At 40.9% G+C, this 15,651-nt stretch overlaps 1 protein-coding gene across 1 annotated transcript in view; it reads left to right on the top strand.

Moving 5' to 3' along the window:
• Positions 1-15,651, top strand: part of LOC309713922 (uncharacterized protein) — a 253,893-nt gene that overhangs the window by 213,444 nt on the left and 24,798 nt on the right. The gene's annotated exons all lie outside the window — the stretch shown is intronic.

Raw genomic sequence — 15,651 nt, forward strand, 5'->3', positions numbered from 1 at the left:
CCAGCAACAAATGTCCAGACTCTCCTCAAAGACCTGCACAGATTTTGGAGAGTCTTGAAACTTGTTTAAGTCTTTCTTCAAAGATTGTGCTGGTTATTGGAGAGACCTGAGGCACACACACACACATATATGCACACACACACACACACACACACACACACACACACTGTATCTCTCCCTCTCCAGTGCAAGACTGAGATAGTCTTAAAATTCGTGGATCACAGACGCTTCCTCCTCAACTAAAAGCTATCTTACTAAAAGTTATTGCAGAAGAGTTTACAATAAGACAGCAAGAAAAGAAAGGGGCAATTTAATTCCAAATATTTAAAGAAATGTAAATGGTTTCTTCTAGTGCAATCAGAAAACCCATAAAAACACAATTTAAAATCCAGTGCCTTTCATGTAGATGTCACCTGGAAAGGAAGACAAAGTGAAGAAGCCCAATCACATTAATCAGGCACAAAGAGCTCAAATTAGAACCCACATCAAGTAGTTTAAGCAACAGACACATCTCAGCATCACCTACTCAGAGGAAACTATGTCAAACTGGCTTAGTCTTCAACTGCTTTGAAGAACCCAAACTGAACAAGACCAAGAAGTAAGACAGAACTACTTGACCCATTAACAGTGTTGGGGAGTAACGGAATACATGTACCGCCGTTACGTATTTAAAATACAAAATATGAGTAACTGTATTCCGTTACAGTTACCGTTTATAAAGGTGGTATTTAGAATACAGTTACTTTGTTGAAATAAATGGATTACACGGCGGTACTTCCCTGTTTCATATTGTGGCGGATCAGGCCTGTTTGGGTTTTGTTTGACAGCTACAGTGGGGCAAAAAAGTATTTAGTCAGCCACCGATTGTGCAAGTTCCCCCACCTAAAATGATGACAGAGGTCAGTAATTTGCACCAGAGGTACACTTCAACTGTGAGAGACAGAATGTGAAAAAAAAATCCATGAATCCACATGGTAGGATTTGTAAAGAATTTATTCGTAAATCAGGGTGGAAAATAAGTATTTGGTCAATAACAAAAACACAACTCAATACTTTGTAACATAACCTTTGTTGGCAATAACAGAGGTCAAACGTTTACTATAGGTCTTTACCAGGTTTGCACACACAGTAGCTGGTATTTTGGCCCATTCCTCCATGCAGATCTTCTCGAGAGCAGTGATGTTTTGGGGCTGTCGCCGAGCAACACGGACTTTCAACTCCCGCCACAGATTTTCTATGGGGTTGAGGTCTGGAGACTGGCTAGGCCACTCCAGGACTTTCAAATGCTTCTTACGGAGCCACTCCTTTGTTGCCCGGGCGGTGTGTTTTGGATCATTGTCATGTTGGAAGACCCAGCCTCGTTTCATCTTCAAAGTTCTCACTGATGGAAGGAGGTTTTGGCTCAAAATCTCACGATACATGGCCCCATTCATTCTGTCCTTAACACGGATCAGTCGTCCTGTCCCCTTGGCAGAAAAACAGCCCCATAGCATGATGTTTCCACCCCCATGCTTCACAGTAGGTATGGTGTTCTTGGGATGCAACTCAGTATTCTTCTACCTCCAAACACGACGAGTTGAGTTTATACCAAAAAGTTCTACTTTGGTTTCATCTGACCACATGACATTCTCCCAATCCTCTGCTGTATCATCCATGTGCTCTCTGGCAAACTTCAGACGGGCCTGGACATGCACTGGCTTCAGCAGCGGAACACGTCTGGCACTGCGGGATTTGATTCCCTGCTGTTGTAGTGTGTTACTGATGGTGACCTTTGTTACTTTGGTCCCAGCTCTCTACAGGTCATTCACCAGGTCCCCCCGTGTGGTTCTGGGATCTTTGCTCACCGTTCTCATGATCATTTTGACCCCACGGGATGAGATCTTGCGTGGAGCCCCAGATCGAGGGAGATTATCAGTGGTCTTGTATGTCTTCCATTTTCTGATGATTGCTCCCACAGTTGATTTTTTCACACCAAGCTGCTTGCCTATTGTAGATTCACTCTTCCCAGTCTGGTGCAGGTCTACAATACTTTTCCTGGTGTCCTTCGAAAGCTCTTTGGTCTTGGCCATGGCGGAGTTTGGAGTCTGACTGTTTGAGGCTGTGGACAGGTGTCTTTTATACAGATGATGAGTTCAAACAGGTGCCATTCATACAGGTAACGAGTGGGGGACAGAAAAGCTTCTTACAGAAGACGTTACAGGTCTGTGAGAGCCAGAGATTTTCCATGTTTGAGGTGACCAAATACTTATTTTCCACCCTGATTTACGAATAAATTCTTTACAAATCCTACCATGTGAATTCATGGATTTTTTTTTTCACATTCTGTCTCTCACAGTTGAAGTGTACCTCTGGTGCAAATTACTGACCTCTGTCATCATTTTAGGTGGGGGAACTTGCACAATCGGTGGCTGACTAAATACTTTTTTGCCCCACTGTACGTTCTTTTGTTCCAGGCGGCAGCGCCATGGTTACAGGGTGACGCTCTCTCTCTGCGTGTTTCCTGGGTGAGAGAGGCCTTTTTGTTGTTGTTGTGCTAAGCTAATAGGCAGAATGCTACCGGTATAGCTCGAAAGAATGTAGCATCATAGGCAGTGTAGTCCGTGCTGCAGGGAGAATGGACTGCCATACCCGTTATTTGTCTGTGAGCGAGGGAGGGAGAAAAAGGAAGTATGAGCTGTCATCGAGCAAAAACGGGAGCTGGAAGCATGTAAATATAATAATAACCACTGCAGCCAAGAAGAGTGCCTGACGAGCCCAGTTGTAAGTAAGCTATTAAGACTCGACTGTACACTGTGTTCGTGTTTTCCTCCGAAAACAATAAGTTCCGTTGGAGCAGCCTTTCAACGCCTCTCTCTGTCTCTCGCTAGCAAAGTTGACCCAGACAACAAAGTAAAGCTAGTTTTCGGCTATGAGCCCAACGTATTAGCCAGAGGTCCCTTTACTACGGTTCGGAGCCGCGGACCTTCAGTAACAGTAATAAATCACAGCAATAATACATTCACGTTGTTGTAAAAAGCATGATAATATATTAAGTAATCCAAAGTATTCAGAATACGTTACTGTCATTGAGTAACGTAACGGAATACGTTACAGAATACATTTTGGGGCGTGTATTCTGTAATCTGTAGTGTAATACATTTTAAAAGTAACCTTCCCAACACTGTGTAGCAATTTCAAATACACTCCTCGCGCTCACAGACAAATAACGGGTATGGCAGTCCATTCTCCCTGCAGCACGGACTACACTGCCTATGATGCTACATTCTTTCGAGCTATACCGGTAGCATTCTGCCTATTAGCTTAGCACAACAACAACAAAAAGCATTAGAATGCCAAGAGTGAGAGGAGCCGCTGAGTGGAGTACCTACTGGCCACGCAACCCTGCAAGGGGAACGCCAGAAAGGGAGCCATAGCTGCGGGCTAAAGAACGCTCATTCACTGGCTGACGCATCAGACACAGCGAGGTCCAACTGGTGCGGAAACCGGCGAAGCGGGCAATATGCCAGGGGAACACAGCCTGCAAGCAGTGCTGGCCACTAGGCCCAACTCAAAGGATGTCAGGAGGGAGGAGGGCGGCTGGAGGACAGCTGAGCCTAGGCTCCGAATCTTCCCCACCTCACCTGAACATGGCTGTCTCCATACGCCTGCATAGGCTCCTCAGCACAGCGAGATGGCCGCAGGGTAGACAGGCAGTCCCATCAGGAAACCCTGGTCATCTGACTGGAGCCAAGAGAGGTGGGGGAATGAGTGTCCAAAGTGTCTCTATTGTCGGGGCCATTGGAGGTGTGAAGGCTGCTTGATGGCTCGTCAAAACGGCCGTAAAAGTCGTTAAGGGTGTTGGCCAAGAGCAATTCATCAGTGGAGTGGGGGCTTTTAAGCTTGTAGTTGGTGATATTCCTAAAACTTTTCCACACAGAGGCCGAGTCATTCTCTGAGATCTGCTGCTGCATCTTCTCAGAGTGCTGATGTTTAGCAATGTCCACTTCTTTAGTGAACCTGTACTTGGCATCTCTGTAGCAGTCCCTGTCTCCGCTTCTGAACACCTTTCTCTTTTCCAGCCACAGCTTTTTGAGTTTAGGAGTAAACCAGGGTTTGTCATTGTTATAACTGACCCTGGTGCGTGATGGCACAATGCTGTCCTCGCAAAAGTGGATAAAGGAGGTGACAGTGTCCGTAAACTCGTCCAAACTGTTAGAAGCAGCCTTCATTGTGTCCCAGTCTGTAGACTCCAAACACATGCGAAGCTCCTCCACAGCCTCGTTGCTTCACAGTTCTTTAGTCCTCACGACCGGTTTGGAGAGCTTCAGCCTCTGTCTGTACGCGGGGATCAGGTGGATCATGATGTGGTCAGAAAGTCCGAGTGAAGCGCGGGGCACTGCGTGATAGGCCCCGCTGATCGTGCTGTAACAGTGGTCCAATATCCTCTCCTCTCTGGTCGGGCATTTAATATACTGCTTGTATTTGGGAAGCTCATGGCTCAGATTGGCTTTGTTAAAGTCCCCAAGAGCAATAATGAGAGAGTCCGGGAATGTCCGCTCCATGTGCAGTATCTGCTCCGCGAGTGCGCACTGAGCTGCCTGCACATCCGCATCTGGCGGGATGTAAACAGCGGCCAAGATGAATGAAGCAAACTCCCGCGGAGAATAAAATGGTTTTCAGTGAATAAAAAGGTATTCCAGAGAGGAAGAGCAGTGCTGAGCAATCACTGTTATATCTGTGCACCAGCCACTATTAATGTAGAAGCAGACGCCTCCACCTGTGGTCTTACCAGAGAGAGAGGCCTGCCCGTACGCGCACAGCAGATGAAAACCCTCCAACTTGAGCGCGCAGTCCGGGATGTCCTCAAAGAGCCACGACTCCGTAAAACATAAGACACAGGAGGAGGCAAAGTCTCTGTTCATGCTTCTCATCAGGGCCAGCTCGTCCACCTCCCAAGATTCCAGACCTCTATATTTTTGAAGCAGTGTAGGATTGTCTTGACAGAGAATGTAACAAAATACAGCAAACATCAAAGCAAGAGCTTTTGAATGTCCTTCAAGAAGCCTGGAGATTTCTATTCCTGAAGACTGCTTTAAGAGAATACAGGTAATCTATGTTGAAGAATAAAGGTGATTTCATGGCTTTAAGAGGCAAAGTTACCAAGTGGATATCAAGAAGAACCCAGGAGACAGCAACTGGTCATTCATAGACTTTATTAGCACAGCAGAGGGTTCTATTTGGAAATTATTCAACAGATAGGGCTGAACTGGAACAGACAGGCAGCTTAGGGTCCACAATCCTACAGAATAGTCCTTAAGAGCAGAAGGGACTGAGGCAGAGTTGCAGCACAATAAAATCTCTGATATGTTTGAAGGTTCAAAGAACTGCCTTACTTGACAGGAGTTAGTCGCTAGCATGGTCCCAGGGAGAACTCTAAACCAAAAAGAGGGTTATCAGGCAGGTGAGTATGAGAGGTGAGTGTCCAGCCAAGTGCCTCCTTGAGGAGTGAATGAGTCCGGATCAACAGAAATCCAAGGTTAACACCCAGCAAAAGCTGGGTGCTAGAACTGGTCCTAAAGTACTGCAGTTTTTGAGGCTATTGAGTACCAGGTGTCTGGTTCTTGCTGGAGATGCTTGTCTTTCTCTTTCTTTTTCTTGTTTTTTTTTTCCTGTTCAAGTCACCGGTGATGGGTCATCTATGTGATATGCGGGGCCGTATGAGTGTGTGCTCCAAACGGTTATTGGTACACACAAAGCAGGAAGAGGAAGGTCGGGGTTACAGACCCAGCACACACACATGCACACAGTGAAGCAGGAAGGAGGGAGACAAGTAAGAGAGGGAGAGTGAAAAAGAGACAGAGAACAGCTGTTACAAAGACAAGTTGGGAAGGTGAGAAAATAGGTGACAGCATGAAACACAGTAAAATTTCCATTCCCCCAACGAGTCTTCTCCAAAAAAGGCCAAATAAAAAGAAATAGGAGAAACAGGATCATCCCCTAAGAGCTAAGCCACTTGTTTATTTTTTTATGCCAATCTTCAGTAAAGACAAGCAAAAGCTGTTACCTTTATGCTGCTTTAAAATAATTTAAATATCAACATATAATCGGAGATTGGATCTTTTTGTCAAATTGAGATGGTTTGTAGTTTTTGTATTTCATTATTAAAAATAATTTTATAACATTTTTTTCATGTTGAGTAAAATAAGCCATATAAATAATAAACATTTTATATAATATATTTTGTGCTCATTAGTCATTTATTTTATAGATAATTCTACTTTACTTTTGGTAATAAATTCACTTCTCGGGGTCAAAAGAGCCAGCTCTTTTTAGTGAGCTGACCCATCAGATCTGCTTCTCTTAAAAGAGCTGGATTTCCAGTCACTACCAGATGTATAGGCTGAGGAGTGGGAACCAGAAACTCAGCCCAGTATCTTAACTGCATTTAATTCTGAGTTATTACTAGTATCTGGCTCTCTTCCATAGCATGTCTTTTGTTTTGTCTCCCTCCTCTCATCCGCAAGTGGTCATGGCCACCGCTCCCCGAGCCTGGTTCTGCTGGAGGTTTCTTCTTCTTAAAAGGGAGTTTTTTCTTTCCACTGTCGCTATAGTACTTGCTTTGATTGTTTGGGTTTCTCTGTGTTACTATAGGATTTAGACCTTAAAATATAAAGCGCCTTGAGATGACTGTCAATGTGATTTGGTAGTTTATAAATAAGATTTAATTATATTAAGTATTATAAAGTTACGTGTATTTAAAAACAACATTTTAATAAATATTCTAAAGAGTAGAGATCGTAGTCATTTGCTTAATATCAAATTTTATTGAAAATTTATTTAAATAGAAATAAATAGAGATTTAAGTCTCCATTTAATTCTGAAGGGCTTGTTTTTTCATCAGGTTTTTAATTTTGAATGAGTGTCCATTAGATTATTTTTTTATTCATAAAATAATTATTCATTTATATATTTATTAAAGTGTAATTATACAAGATTCCTTGTATGTGGTTAAGACAAATTAAGCAATAAGATAAGTTCTGCACATATTCCAGTCAGTGGTGTTGGGAAAAAATGTTTATGCTTTATTGGTGTTATTTTTCTCTTCTGCTTTTATGCCCTACCAAACGCCTTAGCGCTTCCTTATTGGCCCATATTGCAGAGTTTGAACTTTTCCAGTTTAATGCAGGCCTGATGTTCTCTTCAAACTGAATTACAGCCAGGTCCTCGCACTCACAATAACATATAATCTCATTTGGGAGGCCTATGTCATTCAGGAGCCTCTTAAACTGTTTTCTCCTGGACACTCTCTCAAACACACACACACTGTTCCACTCTGTCCGCCACTGGCAGGTCACAGAGGCTGTCAAATTTGTCTTTGCTACAACACACAAGCACATCAGGAACGTGCAAGTCTGTAGTATTGTCTGTAGCTCAAGGGGCAACTGTAGATCCAAACCCAGTCTTTTACCTTGGAAATAGAAACCTCACAATTTTGTGTGTAAAATTTAACCAAATAAGCTTTTAGCAAAACTAAATAGATATTTTATATGTTGGTCATTTGCATCGTTGTTTTTTTCTTTCTTTTGTTTAGACACCATTAGAGGTCTTGTTGAGTCTATACTTCTAAGGTTAAGGCTGTTGGGGATACTAGCCAAATGGGTTTATGATATAGGGCTGTACATTTGTAATCAAGTCAGAGCATTTTAGAGAATTTTAATTCATTTTGATTGGAGCATATCAGCAGCTTTGATATGTTATACTTTGACCATGTAATGGTCAGTTTTGAATTTGGTGAAGACTTGTAAGTCACAGCTGCTCTTTCCATTCATCCTCATTTTTCCCCACAGTCCTCTGACAATAGCGGTATAACCAATATTGTCATTTTGATATCTAAGAATCTTTGAAATCAGATGGCTAGAAAGGGGATTTCAAAGGTTGTAGACCTTTAGAGTTGTATGCATTCATAGTGTTAGTATAAAGCTTTCTTTACATTCATCCTTTCTCTTTTTTCTTCTTCAGTAAGCAGCCCTTTCCTGCTCTGCCCCTCTCTCATCACAATGCTATCAGAACTGAGGCCACAGTCAGCATTCAGCTTCCCCTGTGTTCTCATGTCATCTCTTTACAAAGACTCCACAATGGCTATGTGAGCCTAGTCCTATTCTAAGTGGAATTATGTGTGTGTGTGTGTGGTTGTGCGTTTGTATGTGTGTGTATAGCTAGTGGGTGTGTATGGTGCAGAGCAGATCTTCAGTAATCTAAAAAATCTTCTGTGATAGGATCTTCAGTCTCTCCCCCCTTGCTCAAGCATTACTTAAGATTAAGATATCTGATAGCATATACATCAGAGAATGCTCTAATGTCCTCTACCCATTTCCTTGCTATTCCGTAAGCAATAAAGAAGTTTTAAAATACTGATTCCATATGGACACAACCATACATGATAGATGATGGAGATGGGGGGTGGGGGGTCTTTGTGTATTAAGAATAGTAGAAGGCTTTTAAAATAGACAGCTTCTAACTGAAAACATTTCCTGCAGTGAAAGTGAGTGAATATCAGAGAGTCAAAGTTTGTATATAACCATTATCTTGAATATTTTCAAACTTGCTTTCATCTGCATGAAATATCTATCTATCTATCTATCTATTGTGAACAAATACTTAACAAATATATATATATATATATATATATATATATATATTAGGGGTGCAACGATACACAAAATTCACGGTTCGGTTCGGTTCGATACTTTGGTGTCACGGTTCGATATTTTTTCGATACAAAAAAAAATGTTCATGCCTTTTTAATTTGTCATTTATTAAAATTATAAATATATATTTTAACACAAAAGTACAGTTTTTAAATTTAACCCTAACCCTTGTGCGTGTTGTTTTTTAGCTCGTCATATTGCAGCCACAGAAATTCTTTTGTCCATGAAACCATAAAGCTGCACTTTCTTTTTGCCTTATAGTCTGATTTGTCATAACTTCTCCGTTTTGTGGTAAGCTTTTCTTTGGCTGTCACTTCTTCACCCTGACCTGTCTTATTTGACTCAGCAGAACTAAAATATATATCTGTCTGTGAAGGTTCTCAATCATCCAGGTCATCGTAGTGAAATATATATCCTGCCGCACTCACATAAGCTCAGTGATTCTCTGCGCGATCAACCTCTCACATGTTTAAGCTGCGGGAGATTTCACTTGTCATGTTTGCATAGTAAGCTAACAATTAATAAGACGATGTCAGAGGAATTGGTGCACAAATTATCATCACTCACAGATCAGTGCTGTCGCTCTCTATACACAGTTCGCGCGATTGCAAAGTGAAAGCAAAAAAACAAGCGCAAATTCAAACACGATTTCAATATGTCACATATTGACAGTGGCTCACCCAATGACATAATTACCCAGCTACATTTCTGAAAGAATGCAAAAGCATTGACATATATTTTTCCTTCCTACAATAGCCCGACAGGCAGGGGAGAGATAGCCCCGGGACGTCGGGCTAGCGATATTGCGAGCCCTGTATCTGATTGAGGAATCACTCATCTTTGGAAAAGAGAGTTTATTACAGAGAAATGTCTCTTTCCAAAATAAAAGCTATACTATCCGCTTCTTCTGGGCTATATTCTCAGCAGCATATTAAACATATCAGGTCTCCATAAGGAGAATCCTGTGCTAACAGCTGTCTAAATGACTCGGCTAAAGTTTGTAGCATGCATGCTTGTTTTTGTCTTTGCACTAGGATGATGTCGGTGTAAATGTGCAGTCATATTCGTTGTGTTCCCACTAGTGCTTTCAGGTTAATCTCGTTGAAATAACCTTAACGCCACAACACGGCAAATCTCCGTTAACGAGCTACCCTATACAGAGGGGCTAGACGGCCAACACGTTAACGAGCTAACTGCGCTAACACACTAGCTCCCACCCATGTAATTGAGCATTGCATGGCACATCCAACATACTGTTTTACTTTAGTCCATGACTCGCTTACCTTCAGGGTCATACGTCACATGAAAACCAAAATAATTCCAAACGCCAGATCTGAATGAGGGTGGGGGAGGTCCACTTCTGTCTCGCTAGCTTGCCCTGCGCTCTTCCTTCTGACCATCCTGTCTGTGTTGAGTGCTCAGTGAATCTGCGTTCGACTACTCCGCCTAGGCTGCACTCTCGAGCCTAGGCGGAGTAGTCAAATGCAGATTCACTGAGCGCTCAACACAGACAGCATCGTCAGAAGGAAAGTTGATAAAATAAATTACAAATTTTGTATTGTTCTTTTTTTTTTCTCCCTTTTGGTTTTCTTTCTTTCTCTCCCCCTCTTTCTTTCATTCTTTCCCCCTGTCCTATCCCACAGTCATGTCTGTCCCGTTTGCAACTGAAAATAAAATAAATTCATAATTATAATAAAGGTCAATCAAATGGACCAATATGATGATCCACTTAAAATAAATCCTCTTGGCATCTTTCTTGGCCTCAAGACAACAATTCTGATGGCTATAGATCCAAACGGGACACAAAAAAAAAAAAAAAAAAAAAAATTGAAAAAAAAAAAATTGAAAAAAAATTGTATTGTTCGATACATATGCGTACCGAATCGAAAGCACTGTATCGAACGGTTCAATATCGATACGAATATCGTTGCACCCCTATATATATATATATATATATATATATATATATATATATATATATATATATATATATATATATATATATATATATATAATGTTCTTCCTCTACACCCCCCCCCCCCACCAAAATTTTTGCACATGTCGAGGAGCGTGTCAGGCTACATTTCACTGTGTGTTATACTTGTATAACTATGCATGTGACAAATAAAGAACCTTGAACCTTGAACAAATACTTACATTAAAAAAAAAAAATTTAAAAAAAAGCCTTGGAGGTTTCAACATTGGACTGAAGTGCGTGTTTGAGGATCATGGAAACAAATAGGAGGAAAAAGTCAAGAACAAAAAATAGTTTACAAGTGCAGATTTTTGTGAATAAAGTCTGTTGTGGGGGTCCACCTGTGAGATGGAGCCTTTCTATGTGGTTTTGTCTTTAGGTACAAAGACATGTATTTTATATTAACTGGTGATTCTTAATTCAATGGATGTGAGATATGCATAGTATAAATTAATGAATAAAAGTATGGGTAAATGTAGAATGTAATCTCAAACTTTCACAATTTTTTAATTATAACACACTTTGTACGCAAAGTGTGTACAGTCCAAGTTCAATAGAAACAAAACTCATAAAGTATTTTCAGCTATCAAGTTTCCATTCAAATCTTGCAGAAATAGAGGGATATAGATTGAAGCCATGCTTTCAAACCCTGCCGTCAAAATGTTGGAGCAGAAATCAAGACTCGTCAAACAAACCAAAGGTTTTTAGATCATTCAGTGATGACAAGTCTGTGTAAATGGTACTCATAGTCTCCTGTTCTTAGAACTGTCACTGACTGTAGTCTTCTGCTTCAAGTTGCCACGTGTTATACATGCATAGTGTGCATATCTTGGTTGTAACAAATGGTTATTTGACTTAATGCTGCCTTCTTGCCTTCCTACCCTGAAGCAGTCTGAATATTCTCCTCCGACCACTAGGATCACAAAATTTCTGTTCACTGGATATTTTCTCGTTTTCAGATCATTTTGAGTAAAGCCCATAGATGGTTTTGCAGGAATGTGTCACAGCTGAGTAGCCGGTGTGTTGTGGTGTGGACCGAAAAGCAGAATGCACAGGAGGTAAAACTGAAGTATAACAAAAACCAAGGCTTTTTTTAGGCTGTTAGTGAAAAAACAAAGGCAAATAGAGGCAAAGACTAAATGATAACCTAAACTTCGAACAGGTAGAACTAAGAATGAAGCTACGACATGAACCTGAACAGGAGCATGCAAAAATCAAGACGTGAGGAAACCATAACAAGAGCATGAAAAAATCTGAGACCTGAAGAGACATGAAAATCCATGGACATGATGTAATGGAGACCAGGGGTTCCATTACCTGGTTGGTATTGTTAATAATAAATTGTTGGATTGGGAATTTAAAATGCGGTAATAAAGAAAACACATTAGTTCTTATGGAGTCTTTTATTAGGTTATTTGACATACGATTAAATTGACAGCTTGTAACAGAAAAGAGACAGTGGGACTGGCCATCCTACCTGTGTCGGAGAAGAGCCAAAGTTAGAGCTGCTTGCAGTTAATCATTTATCAATAACCTAAACATATGTGAAATGAGAACTTGTAAAGGTACTCACCTGTCCTGGTTGCTTCTTGCAGGATGTGGAGCAAAAGAGTGAAAGCGGCTCAATCACCTGTTTAAGAGCTCTTGGAGCAGACCAGTGTGCCAGGTTAGGGAGTGTGGTTAAAGAGGGTTTTAATTTAGATAGAAATGAGTGAAGCTTATGTTATTGGTTTGTTTATAGTATGTGTTGGAAATATGTATATGTTTGTGATGTGCTTTAATGTTATGGTATGTTTGTTTGGGTGGAGGGTTATGTTTCATGTTGATTAGTTAACCCCCATACTTGGGCTATTCCGGATACTCACCTGAAAAGGTAGAGTATAAAAGGAAGCCATTTTGTTTAGTTGTGGTTAGTGTTTTGTGCTGTTATCATGCTCCTTCTTTAATAAAGTGCCAATCCATGGATGTCTTTTACTCCAGTCTCGCGTCATATTATTGGACAGAACCTATGACCGCCGGCCAAAACTGACACATGAGATAAACATATGCCCCAACAATGAAGAAAGGGAGACAGAGGACTTAAATACACAGAAGGGTAATGAGGGAAGGGGCAAGGGATAAGCAAAATTAATCACATTCAACATGGAACACTAGACTGTCAAAATAAAACAGGAAACATAATGAGATGTAGACTGTGACAACATAAGCCTGACAACAGAACATGGAACATGCAGACATGAAACAAGTGACAGATTGGGGAGATGAAATGGATCGCAAGAAGAGGAATATGGGAACACATAAGGTGGACGAACAACAGGCAAAACTAAAAGTCATACATAAAGGACATGACAGACTTACACAGGAAACAGAAAATTACTCATAAAAAAGGAAGTATGGATGATAACATTAACAAGACTAAAACCTAACTAAGACATAACAATAATAACACTAGAACTTAACATTTCTCCAATACATCATAAGAAATCAAAAAATACAAAACAAACTCTCAGACCCAGTACCCTGATAGAAAGTCCCAGGGGATCAATGGTTTCTCTATAATTCAGAAGGCTGTCTTCACCATGTTTGTATGACTTAAATGTAATAGGTTGGTGTGATGGGCTGAATAGACATTTGCATGAAAACAAATTCAATCATTCTTCAAATGTTGGCTGACACTCACTCTTTTTTTTCCTAGCTTTGGCCTTTCATCTGATTGTCCATGTTTGGCCTTGCACTTGCACTCAGGGTCTGTGACTTGTATCTCCATCTTGCTATAGATGAATGGATAGTCATGTTCTGCTTCTAAAATGCACTGCTCCAACCTCCTTTCTGTGATTAATGGTCACTCTTTTAGTTGACAAATCCCTCCTGAGATTCAGAGAGGGGGAACTGCTAGGGAGACAAATGTTGCTTGACAGTCAATGCCACAAGGTTTTTCTTTCACCTCTTTAAGTCGGTAGTTGTTTCAGTTTAATTCATTTTGATTTCTGTGCTTTTTTCACTTGTCACTGAGTAGATTACACCCTATACTAGTGCAAATAGAACAGATTAAAGTTTTACTTTCATTTAACATTAAAATACTATAAATACAATACATTACTGCTGTGCTTTTATCTATTTATTTTTACCTTTTGCAAAATCTGAGAATATTTCAGCAATAAGTGATGCACTGCATTGTCAACTTACAGCAAGAAAGCTGTTGGTTTGAATCCTCCCTGGGGTGTTCCTGTGTGCAGTTTGGACACTCTCTTTGCTTGTGTAGGTTTCATCTGGGTACTCCGGTTCCTCCCACAGTCCAAATGCAAACATTTAGAACTAAGGAGACCAATCGCTGGACTTGGAGAGGAATAGTATCGCAGGAGTCTAGCTGCTCAACAGTCTATGGTCTTCTTTGTTTTTATTATTTTTCATTTAATGAAATGTTTTTCAATTAGTGATTAGTGCACCTTCTTGATTTCTTATGGTTTTGTTGGGGATTTTTGTTGTTGCTTTTTTTTTTGCATATTTGTGGCACTTAAATGTTTCAGATAAAGATAATCAGAGTTAAAAGGGCCTATTTTGTCCCTTGAACCGAATTGTTGGTAAATCTAGCCCACTTTTCTTTGCAGAATTGCTTTAATTCAGCCACGTTGAAGGGTTTTGAGCATGAATGACTTGTTTAAGGGCATACCAAAGCATTTCTGTCCAATTTGGTTCCCGATTTTAAACAGGCCACTTGAAAAACTTCTGTGTCAATCAGAGGTGATATTGCTGGTGTTTTTCCAAACATCGTCCTGCTGCTTAACCCAAGTTACCTTTAACCGTAGGTCACAAGCTCATGATCAGACAGGATTCTCTGGAAGAGAGCAGAATTCATGGTTCGATCAATTACAATAAATTGTTCAGGTTCTGAATCAGCAAAGTAGCCCCAGACCATCACACCACAACAACCATGTCTGACTGTTGGTATTATGTTCTTTTTGTGAATTCTGCATTAATTTTACACTAGATATAACGGAATCCAAACTTTTCACATTTTATGTTTTCAGTCGACAGGATAGTTTCCTAAAAGTCATAGGGATTATAAGAACGTTATAACAAGCTATATTAGAACTGGACCATTTACTATCTATTTTTGGTAAATGTGAGATGAGTTTTTGTTTCTTTTTCGCCAACAGTGTTTTTTTTACCTTAGAACACCATGGATGCCATTTTTACCCAATCTCTTGTGAGGCCTTCAGTTCTTTAAATATTATTCTGGATTCTGTTATGAACTCCTAGATAAGTCATCAGTGCCCTCCTGGACTGATTTTGGGATATCAGTTGCTTTGAACAGCTGTTTGGCCGTCCAAACAGAGAATAGCCAGTTGCGGACGAGGTCATGGTATTGTGTGTGTACTTGATCCACGTGAGCTGGCTGTGCCAGGTGGTGCCTTGCACAGCCACCAGAACAGTTTTTGCAGAAAGGTAATTGTGCATTGGTGGTTCTTTGTGTCCGGGGATTGGCGTCCAGGTACGCACCGGCTCACTCCTGGTGGCTGCTTGTCGGGGCCTGGAACCTGGGGCTTGCTCGGGCCCCTTTGGGGGTGGGGTGCCCTCGGCCTCTCGACCTGGGGCTCGGTCACTCTGGCACAGCTGGCTCCCGGCAGAGCTCACGGGCACATCACTGCAACCCCCCTGGCTTCTGCTCCGCAGCTGCTGAGTTGCTGAGTAGTGCACTCAGCACACAAACTACACCCTTTTTGGCTCCTACCTCAAAGCACACTGTGCGCTGTCGATCTTACGTGCTGAACAATAATATTCAATATTTAGTATTTACTGTTATATTCACATAGATCATCGTGATGATGTTGTTTATTATATTGCTCTCTTTTTTTTTGCTTATTTTCTCTTTTTTCTTTCTCAACAGGTGATCCAGGCGATTGATATATGTATTTTTTGTCTGTTTGTTTGTTGGTTTTTGTTTTTTGCCCTTTATCACCGTTCCTCTTCCCCGCTATTTGTCTTTCC

Source organism: Aulonocara stuartgranti (assembly GCF_965226115.1).
Source record: "Aulonocara stuartgranti genome assembly, chromosome: 9".
NCBI classification, from domain to species: Eukaryota; Metazoa; Chordata; class Actinopteri; order Cichliformes; family Cichlidae; genus Aulonocara; species Aulonocara stuartgranti.